Here is an 11,146-nt window from a genome sequence, read left to right on the forward strand (position 1 = left end):
CGGTACGCGGGCCTCTCACTGTTGTGGCCTCTCCCGTTGCGGAGCATAGGCTCTGGACGCGCAGGCTCAGCGGCCATGGCTCACGGGCCCAGCTGCTCTGCGGCATGTAGGATCTTCCCAGACCAGGGCACGAACCCGCGTCCCCTGCATCGGCAGGCAGACTCTCAACCACTGCGCCACCAGGGAAGCCCTGTCCCTTATATTTTATTTTTTGTCCCCTTGTTTATTCCCCTTCAAGCCTGTAGATAAGTTCTTCCTAAGAACAGCATGAGGTCACTGCTTGCAGCAAACATCCTCATAGATGACCAAGGAAAACAAAGTGTGTATGTATCATGTTTCTCACCAACATGGCTGCCTACCTAGACTTTCTACTTTATTTTGGACCCAGAGACCAATTTTATGTTCCTAGTCAACCAGGTCTGTCTGTAGGCATTAGTAAGTTATCTTGGTGCGATAAGATGTTTTCCAGCCTCCAGTGACTGCTTCTTCTCTCAGTAGCATCCCTTTTGCCTGGACTCCCCACCTCCCCACTTTTTTTCGTAATCTCTCTCCTACTCAGCAGTCCCCTATCAGCATCTGCTCTTAGGTCCTGCCCAAAGACCAAGGTGTAATCATATCTTCAAGTAGTCTTGCCAAGGCTATTTGCATTTAAATGGGATTCAAAGCCTTACACTGAAGGCATTGCTCTCACAAGGCAGAAATTTAGACATTATTGGAGAGATGGAAGAGAAGGCAGGGGGTGGAGGACAGCGATGAACTAACAAGGGCCTTTCTCCTGCTTCTACAGTAGTCAATTCCCTCTTCTAAGTGTAAAGAGTAATCACGTCTATACCCAGTCAACCCCAAGGAGGTCAGATTTGACTTTGACATCGTATCTTTTCAATTACACCCTTCTCCTATTTACATAAACTACTTATAAATATGTGGATTCCTCTAACGCTCACAAGCCAGCCAGGTAGGGCTAATCTGCCCAGGTTCACAGGTAGGTGGCAATGCTGGGACTTATTAAGCCAGATCTGTCTGGAACCAAAGGCCAGTCCCCATCTATTATTTTACCCCCATACAGCTTCAGAGGAAAACGCCCCTTCCTTGCTTTAATTCCATCCCTTTAACCTGTCTCTTGCGGACCTAAAATGCTTTATTGATTCCAACCTTATTTTCTAACATTACACTTTTATTCTTCCTTTAATAGAAATACGTGTTACATCATGTCAGGTGTAAGGACACTTCTTATAGTTCAAGTACAAGATATCACCCTTCTATACTCTCTTCTGCAGAATAACACTAATTCCTATATTCCCATTACCATCCATCGAAGTTGCTACTGAATTCCCTATGGCCATCCAATTAATCGGCTAATTTTGCATTCTCCAAAGCCATGTCTTTTAAACATAGAAATAAAAAGGCAATAATTTCACATGTATAAAAAATATTCTTATTTTTATTGTATAGTTGATTTTTAAATTTTAAGACTTAGAGTTTTAACTTTCATATTATTTTATTATGATGAACGTATTATAACTAAATGGTGACTTTTCAAGTATAAACAGTGATTTAAAAATATTAGCTATACATATTATTTTTATTGTTTATATGATATTCTATAAATAAAATCATGCATCTTATAAATATTTATAGAACCTGAAAGTCACAAAGTGTATCATAATACATAATTAATGATGTTACAGAGGCAAAGTGTATTTAGCGCCACAGACCATAATTAATAAATAAATGAATAAAAGCGAGGGTAAAAAAATACCACTGGTCTAGAAATTTAGAAACTATAACCAATGCCTTAATATCCCCCCTCTTTTAAAAAATACACAAAGAATTTACATTACTTAAGAGAGCTTTCAGAAACATAATATGAAAACGTTAGTCCTGATAATTAGCTATAGAGATTAAAATGTTAATGGGCCATGCTTTTCAGAGATAACTGGAAAATGAAGCATAGCACTTCCTGCGTTCATTTCTGCTCCCTGAGACAGTTTATCTCAACTTCATTCTGGCCACCATTGATAATCCACAAATGTGTAATTTCAAATGTCCCACAGAGGATAACATACAACTTGCCAGTGAAACCTTTCTATATGGCTAACAATTTAATGTCTTAGCTGTAAGTTAAATCTTGCCTAATGTATGGTATATGATGGAAAGCCCCTGTTATATCCATTCCTTCCAACAGATAATTGATGCAGAGGAGAGACAAAAGAAGGGGCTCACTCTAAAAAATAAATGCTCCACAGAGCAATCTCATGCCTCACCTAATGCAATATATTTCTCATGGGCTTTGTTACCCTGTAGCATATTAAATTATCCTCCCAATTACCTTGGCAACTAACACAAGAGCTCCTAATATGCTGATGACTTTTGGACGATTACACCAGCTGTCAGTAAGAAATGATAATTAAGGTATCTTAATTATTAAGCACGATGAGAATATGCAAAGTGTTTGTTTTTTATAAAACTTGTGTCTAAAGCATAGAGGAATCCTCATACTGACAACATTCTCTTTCTCTACCTGAGATCAGCATTGTGGTCCGTTTTCTCTCTGGGGCTGGGAGACAGCCAGATAAACTGCAGCGACCTTTGAGGTATGTGGTCCCTCCACTCCCGTCCGCCCCCCCAGTTCTTTCCCTGAGTCTCTTTAGTTATAAAGGTAGCAGAATGTGATGATTTAAAGCCACATTTTTGGCCAGCTTACCTTCAGAACAATAGCAACAATAACAAAGAGTCAGTCCTAATAAAGGGTCTTTGAACAGTCAGCTTAAGCCACGTAAAAGTGTTCCTTTATTCTGCTTATTACCGTCTCCCCCAGAGGTTAACCGTCTTAAAACGGCTGGCATTACGACTGAGACCAGGAACAAAGCATTACTAGAAAGCAAAGAGATCCTCCAGCGCCAGCATCTTGCTTCCCGTAATTCTCAAGAAATAGAACAACTCAATGAAAAAGAACCGATACCTTTGAACGAGAACATTCCAGCACAGGAATATCGTCTTGCTGGCTGCTGTGCAGAATGAGTTGCTTGGGCATATATCTCTCTCTTCTTAGCTACGGGGTCTGCTTGGTGACTGCTGCCAACATAGGGAGCGTTACAACATGTATGTGGTGTTCGTCCGCAATAAAAGGAGACTAACCAGCCCAGCTTGGCGCTGCTCGCCGGAGGCATCAGATCTTTAGACCCTCGCCATCCGATTGGCTGCTTGCTAGTCTCACTGTACTCGGCTGCCTTAACCTTCCACTGTGTTCAATATATTTTCCCCAGGGATATAGTCAGAGAATTGCTGGTTAGGGAATTGGAGGCAGGTTAAATTGAGCTGGTTTTAAAAAGCAGTGACATGATTTCCTATGAACATGTCTAATGTTTAATCTTCCAAAGTTCTACATAACCTACCTGGCAGAAACCTAATAAAATGGATATAATTTAACAATAGCAGTTTTATGTTTCCTCTCTGAAAATACCTTGAGCTTACTGCATGCATAACACAGCACCGAAGTGATCAGGTGGCATCTTGCAGCGTGGCATGTCTGTATAATCAATATTAAATCAAAACAGATGGGGATGACAGAATATATTAAGAGGGTTATTAAAAATACCAGGCAATGCTGTTGAATGAGGCTGCTGAAGCCATCTCAAGAAAGTGTTATAAATCACTTACACAAAATGCTCTTACAATATTTATGGTTGACTTTATATATATATAGCTATGATAATGAAAACCTAAAGGTCAATGACAAGCAGTAAATGCTATGTTACCATCTCTAGAAGAAAAGTACCAGAAAGAAATATCAAATCTTGTATTCTATGAAAGCAGGCCAAATAAGGAAAGAATAAAAACGTACACCTTTATCATCTCCTATCCATATATTAGGTTCAATTTTATACTTAACTTTGGTTAAGGATTTAGAGCAGAGTATTTAAAAATACCCATTGGTATATATATATTTTTTTAATGAGAGGCTTCAAATTAAAGATGGTGAATTGACTGCATATATTTAACCTTCTGTCCCTCGCAAGACCTCACTAATATGACAATAAAGTTTTTATTTTAAAAACCATAAACCCACAAAGACAAAGAAACAGGGGAAATTTGCAACCAAATTTAGAGAATTGGAAAGCAGATGGATAGGTGGGAAGCGAACAGGGAAAGCTGAATCCCAAGATAGTAATGGAGAAAGTCGAGAAATGACACCAGCCCAAACAAGCTCTGGAATTAGAGACATAATGAATATTTGGAAGTGGAGATAAGGTGGGGCTAAAAACAGCAGGTGGTCTGACCGCCCATCCTTCACCTTAATAGAACACTGGAGGTGTATTCTCTGGAGAGACTAAAACAGTCTCTCTGAACTGGCATGGGTTTAAAAAAAGGTACCAAAATGAAAATATGAGAGTTAATGGGAAATGGGTCTTCTTTCCTGCACTCAGCTCCTGGGAGACAGGTAGCAGTGTGTAGACCCTTCAGAAAGGACATTTGAAGAGTGCGCTCTGGGGACTCTGACCAGCCCAAAAGATAAGACTCAAAGGAGCTAATATTGGACACTCCCTAACAAATGGCACAACCAGATGACCCAGCGGTGAAGCCACATTACTCAGCCCTACACAAGAGACTTTAGTGCCTCACTCTTATGTATGACAAATACCTAATATCAAAGCAGAGACCAGAACAAACAAAAAAGAAGCAGGCAAAAAACAGGCAGACAAACAAATATGGAAAAGGTAAATTGGAGGAAACAATGGGTGTATAGGGAGAACAGTTAAATACTATCATTAATGCCCCTGTCAAAATAAAAGATGCACAAGCAGCTCTCACTTTGCATGGTTCCAATATGCATGAATGTCAGTTACACAGTTTAGTTTATAGCACCATTCCCCTGGTAATACAGCTCAAATTTCGGTTACCATGGCGTATTAACTAAGGGTAATTGCATAGTGTACAAACTTTTCTGTTGGCTCTTCTGCCCACAGTCGCTAGTAGTAATAGATGCACATCATGATCAGTGACCAATCACATCACTTCTTTCAAAGTCTGTTGGTGATTGTGACCAGTCACAATCATTGAGCATCTGTTAGTTCACACACAGACTGCAGAGTATGTAGTTATGTCACCGCATTGTCTCCGACTGATAAACCCATGAGACATTTTCCACAATGGATGATGGAAAGAAGAAGTTGGCCAACAGAGATGAAATGAAAAAATGATCACACAGGAAGTGAAATTCGATATGATTAGTAAATGGAGGTACCAAAGCAAAATAGGAATGGGTTGCATAAACTATATTGCAAAAGTCCAGTGAATATAAAAGCCAAGGTAAAGTTGCTTGAACTTCTTTTAGTTTAAATTTTACTAGGAACAGAACGCTGCTTACAGTTAAAGACTGTAAATAAAAAAAAAATTAATTTGGTTGGCAGTCAGGTCAAAGTGTTAATGGTAGTCACCACATTAAAAGAAAATGATAATTACAAGAGAAGGGAAGAAGAAACTTTTATCACCAGTAAAGGCTAGTTTCATTGTTTCAAAAGTTGGCATGAATTGATTAATATTAAACTATCTTGTGAAATTGCTAGAACAGAAAAGGATGTGGCTATGAAATTTGCACCTAGATTCCAAAGATTGGTTAAGGCAACTGAGTATGATAAATTGGCAAATATTTTATATGGATAAAAGTGTTTGTGATGAAAAGGATGAAGATGTTTGAGAGGAAAATAATTTACATTAAAGGCTCTTGGAAATATTTCATGACACTAAAATCACAAAGGATAAATGGTTGGAAGCTAACACAAACTTAGAAAGGAGTATGACAATTCACCAAGACATGGAAAAAAATGCCCATTGAGGGGTTTCACCATGAGAAGAAGGCAAGCACTGTTTTCAGAAAGAAAACACTTTGATGTTTAATTTTTTTAATGTTTTAAATTACAGTATACTAAGTAAATATTAGTTTTATCATTTTTAATTTTCTGTACATTTAAAACTGTTAGCATGAGTTTTAATGTTCTGAAAATGTTGTTCCGGTTCACAGAACAATTGTTATTTTCCCCATAGATTGTTAAGATGGCTTTGCATGGTTTCTGCCTGAATGCTCATTTTTACAATTCTGCACTGCCATGCAAAATGAAGACTGGCTTTATTTTATCTGAGATCCAAGAACAGGCAGTTACAAGAAAGAAATACATGGAACATAAAAAAAGCTCTTGGGAAATCTCAAGAAAAAATATTGGAAGATAAAGTTGAAGAAATATTCTTGAAAGTTGAGTAAAAAGGTAAAAGAAGGGAAATCATGACAAAAAAAGGTAAGAAAATTAGAGGTTATAGTTGAGGAATCCAACATCTGGAAAACAAAAGATCTAGCAAGAGAGAGTGAGGAAAACAAAAGGAAGAAAACCATCAAAAAATAATTCAAGAGAAATTCCCATGAGTTTCCAGATTGGAATTACACCATTAAAGCACATGATTGCCTCGTGATTGTGGAATTTCAGGAAACTGAGGACAAAGAAGATCCTATAGACTTTTGAAAAGAAAGCCATGCATTTCATGTAAAGGATCAAGAATTAGGATGGTATTATTCTCCTCATTAGCAACACTAGAAGCTGGAAGACAATGGAAAATGTCTTTAAAAGTCGGAGGGAAAATCATTTCCAACCTAGAATCCCATATCCAGCCGAATTATCTCTAAGAGTTCAAACAGAATAAGACATAATTTTTTGATACCTAAGGTCTTTAAAATTTCCATCTCAAAATTTTTTTTCTCAGAAGTTTAAGAGGATATGCCCCAGCAAGCTAAGAGAATAAAACAAAAAAGAGGAGATGCAGAACCAAAAGAACTGGGATCTAACATGATGAAAAAAAGTCAAGGAGCCAGCCACCCATCCCCCAAGATGGTATAGGAGTAAGATTTTAAAATAAATGCTATGTAACCAATCCAGGGAGCCCCCAGCCCAAATTAGAGCAGGCCAGAAATTTCCAGGAGAGATACTGCTGGAAGATGAAACTGATAGGATGTATAACCGATATTTTCAGAAAGATGCACAAGAAAATAATCCGTTGATGATGGTTGCCTCTGGAGAGCAAAACTGGAGGGTCCAAAGTGGGGAGGGGAAAACATTCTTTCCTATATAGTTTCTATACTGTTAAGTTTTCATCATAAACTTTTTAATGAAATGAAGTAATTTTCAAATGCTGTAACTTTTATCCAAGAAGAAAAAAAGCGCACTTTTGCCATTTAAGTGCTTGCACTTCTGTAGTAACTTATTTTGAACTTGTTTTCTAGTTTACAAAAAATAAGACTTTGATCAATATAAAAATTAGAGTAATGTACCAGGCTAAATAAGCATGCATAGTGTTTGTTACACATATCATGTCACAAACATAATGTATTTCAATAATAGACATAAATTACTCCTTAAGATTTCCTTGACTAGTGAACACTATATTTGTAAGCTATTCCTTGAAAACCCTCCGAGGCACTTACTATGGGTAGAACTCCTTGGGGGAGGGGAGGTGATGTGGCTGTTAGTCTCTGGAGGTGGAACTAGAGATCAAGAATTCAGGGATGGCTGCCAGCGAGATGGCTAACATTCCTTCACTAAATCAGTAACATTACTAAATTTATGTCATACTTTCTGGGAACAGAATTTTCATGAAGGGGTGAAGAGGTTGGGCTTCTGGTCATTATTATGGGATGAATAGAAGCAGGTCATATTGATATAGAATCTCGGAGGCAGAGAAAATAAGTTACAGGGACTGAGAGAAATCGTGTGGAATGCTTTTTTTAAATTTATTTATTTATTTTCTATTTTTTGCTGTATGCGGGCCTCTCACTGTTGTGACCTCTCCCGTTGCGGAGCACAGGCTCCGGACGCGCAGGCCCAGCGGCCATGGCTCACGGGCCCAGCCGTTCCGCGGCATATGGGATCTTCCCAGACCGGGGCACGAACCCGCGTCCCCTGCATCGGCAGGCTGACTCTCAACCACTGTGCCACCAGGAATGCTTTTGATGGTAATTGCAGCGGAATTGTTGTTATGGTCAGGGCTGTTCAGGGTCATCGTTGCTGCATGCGGGCTTTCTCTAGTTGTGGTGAGCGGGGGCTACTCTTCGTTGCGGTGCGTGGGCTTCTCATTGCAGTGGCTTCTCTTGTTGCTGAGCATGGGCTCTAGGCACACGGGCTTCAGTAGTTGTGGCATGTGGGCTCAGTAGTTGCAGCGCACGGGCTTAGTTGCTCCGCAGCATGTGGGATATTCCCGGGCCAGGGCTCGAACCCATGTCCCCTGCATTGGCAGGCAGATTTTTAACCATTGCGCCACCAGGGAAGCCCAGAAAATACTTTTCAAATCAACCTTTTTGCTTAGAAAATAAAATAAGCATTCCTTTAGCATGTACCTATACCTTCAGAATATAATCTGTAAGACTAACTTGTTATAAAAGATGGCTTTTCACAGCTGACATTTCTATTCAATCATATATTCATTTTGTTATTCACCAAACATCGTATACCTCCTTCATGTTGGTACCCGGATTTGTGTGGAACTGGATTTCAAGGTATAGAAAGGAAGACTGGAGGGAAGAGTATTAGAAAGAAGAGACTGATCCATCCTATAGTATAATCCACCCGGTCCATCCTGTACCCTCTACTTCATAGGATATACCCAAGGATATTACATACTCGGAGATGCCCTTTAAGTTTACCTCTTCCTATGCCTATGTAATCTATACAAGCAGATGCTAAGTGATCATGGACTTCTCCTTAAATCTTGGCTTTTAGAAAGTAATTGAAAAATAAAGTAACTTCTCCTGTTATGGAAGTGAAATAGCTAACTTAAAATGGCAGACTGCCTATTTAACGAATTGAATTTATACATTTCTAACAGAAACTTTACTGTAAAGTAAGGGGATCTCTAAAGTTTTGAAATATAAATGTTAACTGACAGTTCCAAATCCAAAAACAAGGATACAGATAATTTTGATAATCAACCAATGGTATAAAAAGGCAGCCCCTTTCCTTCCTCGGCACACTGTTTACAGTAGTTTAGTTCTTTTGAGTCTGTCACTGCTTTTGTCTTCTCACTTCAAAGCCATATTCAGCTGCAGATCTCAAACACAATGCAAAAGGCTGGTGTCTGCTTACTAGAGCTGAAATGCTTTGTTTCAGAATTGCCTTAACATCTAAACTTATTGGTCTAGATTTACCACCTTGACCTACTTCATTCATTTATTGTCATGAAAATTGAGACTTCTGGTGCTGTTTCATTCACATGAAAGGCATCCTTTAGACCAGTGTGCAGATAAAACTAATTATTATTCTGGTAAATTGTTCCATTCATGTTAGCTCTTCTGGTCAATAACCAGAGGAAATAAAATACTTATATCTCTATAAGTTATTCTGGGGAGCACTGAGGTTTCTACTTTAAAACTTGTTTTAAAGCACCAATATAATCCCTGATAAAAAATAAATCATCCCTCAGCTAAACTTCCTATTGTCTCCATCTCCTTCAGATACATTTAAATCATAACCACCTGCTGTTGATACTTGCCCCTACCCGCCCCCCAATAAAGCAAAGGAAGATAGGGAAACTGGTGGAAATTGAACTGAATGCATTTTATTCAAAGCATCTTCCTTTTTCTTCCTTCTACTCTGGCTCAAGAATAAGAGGGTAGTGAGAAGTTTAAGGAAGGCCAACTCCGATACTGAGAATCAGAGGAGAAATAACGAAAATTCATAGTATGCACTTTCTACGAGAAAGCTGGTGAAGATCAAAACACAACAAAACTGTTATTGAGGGTCAACGCTTCCTTAATACCCACAGAGGTCCCTTTTATGGTGTTATGGTTATGGTGTTATGATGAAAGCATTCATCATTGGTATTCAATACCAAATGAGTTGCATCTATTAGATAAAAATTCATTTGTCTTTAATAGATCAAATATAAACATAACTAACCAGTAAAGCATAAATCAGCATGAGGTAAATGGAAACAGTTCGGTTAGTTGATATGATTCCAGTCAAAAGCTAGAACTTTGAAAATTTTATTTCAGCTTTTGCTGCTCTGTCACGGGAAAATGACGATATCCATTATATCTTTAACATATTGAACACTTTTGTAGATTCCCATTCTTAATTTATCAGATTAGAATCCCAGAATGGGAATCAGTCCCTGATGTAAACAAAGGATCTGGTTATGAAATTGAAAACTAAAGGTCAGCACTTGACAAACTAACTTTTTGCCAAAACTATTCAACTAGAATAGCTATGGTCGTATCTGTTTCATGAACAGGGGTTCCTGGTAAGATTTCACTTGAAGAAAGGAGTCTATTGCTAAAAAGAGGGTTGAAAATCACAACTCTAAAGTGGTAGCATTGGAATCTAAGTGGCAAAGTACCAATATGACGTCAAGCATTATCTTTTCTTCCCTCTAAATGTACTCTTGTAGTTACTATATTTACCTATGAAATCAATTCATTTATACACTGTGCCACTCCAAAAAAACATTTTGAGGCAGCTCACTTATTTCTACTTTGTAATTTAGTTGATTTGTATGCACCTTCTCCACCAAGTTATGAGCACATAAACAATACATACTTCCCATGCTGAATAAGTCAATGGAACGTAATGTCTGGAAGCCCAGCGAATAATTTCAGATTCACAGACTCAGATTTTAGACTTGGAAGCTTAGATTTGAGATCATTATACACAGTTTGATAGTACAACCTCATTTTTATTAAAAATAGTATGTTGATGCATGGAAATCTCTCTAAAGACATTTGAGTATATCATTTTTTTAAACCTTAAGAATTTGAATGGTATTAGGTGGATGTTCACTCATCTGTTCCCCAGTAGACAGTGAAAGTCTTCTGCTTTAAGGGTTCTTGTGTTCTCCTTGACCCTTTGCATGTTCCAATACATTCTTTATTATTTTACTTTTTAAAATACTTTTTTGAGATATATTTTATATACAGTAAAATGCTCAGCTCTCTGTACAATTTGACTAGTTTTGAAAAACATATACACCCTGTAACGAATCACCAAAATCAAGGTACTGAACATTTCCATCACCTGTCAAGCACTTTTGTTCCTTTTTTCATTAAACTCTCCTTACCCCAAAGCAATCACTGTTCTATTTATATCACTAAGAACTAAAACTCATATAC

At 38.1% G+C, this 11,146-nt stretch overlaps 1 protein-coding gene across 2 annotated transcripts in view; it reads right to left on the reverse strand.

Annotated features, from left to right (window-relative positions):
• Positions 1-3,479, reverse strand: part of SORBS2 (sorbin and SH3 domain containing 2) — a 322,092-nt gene extending 318,613 nt beyond the window's left edge. For both annotated transcript variants that reach the window (XM_007466541.1, XM_007466539.1), the window contains exon 1: positions 2,963-3,479. The gene's annotated coding sequence lies outside the window, so the exon portion shown is untranslated. The remainder of the gene's footprint in view (positions 1-2,962) is intronic.
• Positions 3,480-11,146: the final 7,667 nt, after the last annotated feature.

The sequence above is a fragment of the Lipotes vexillifer genome, unplaced genomic scaffold (assembly GCF_000442215.2).
Source record: "Lipotes vexillifer unplaced genomic scaffold, Lipotes_vexillifer_v1.1 scaffold951, whole genome shotgun sequence".
NCBI lineage: Eukaryota > Metazoa > Chordata > Mammalia > Artiodactyla > Lipotidae > Lipotes > Lipotes vexillifer.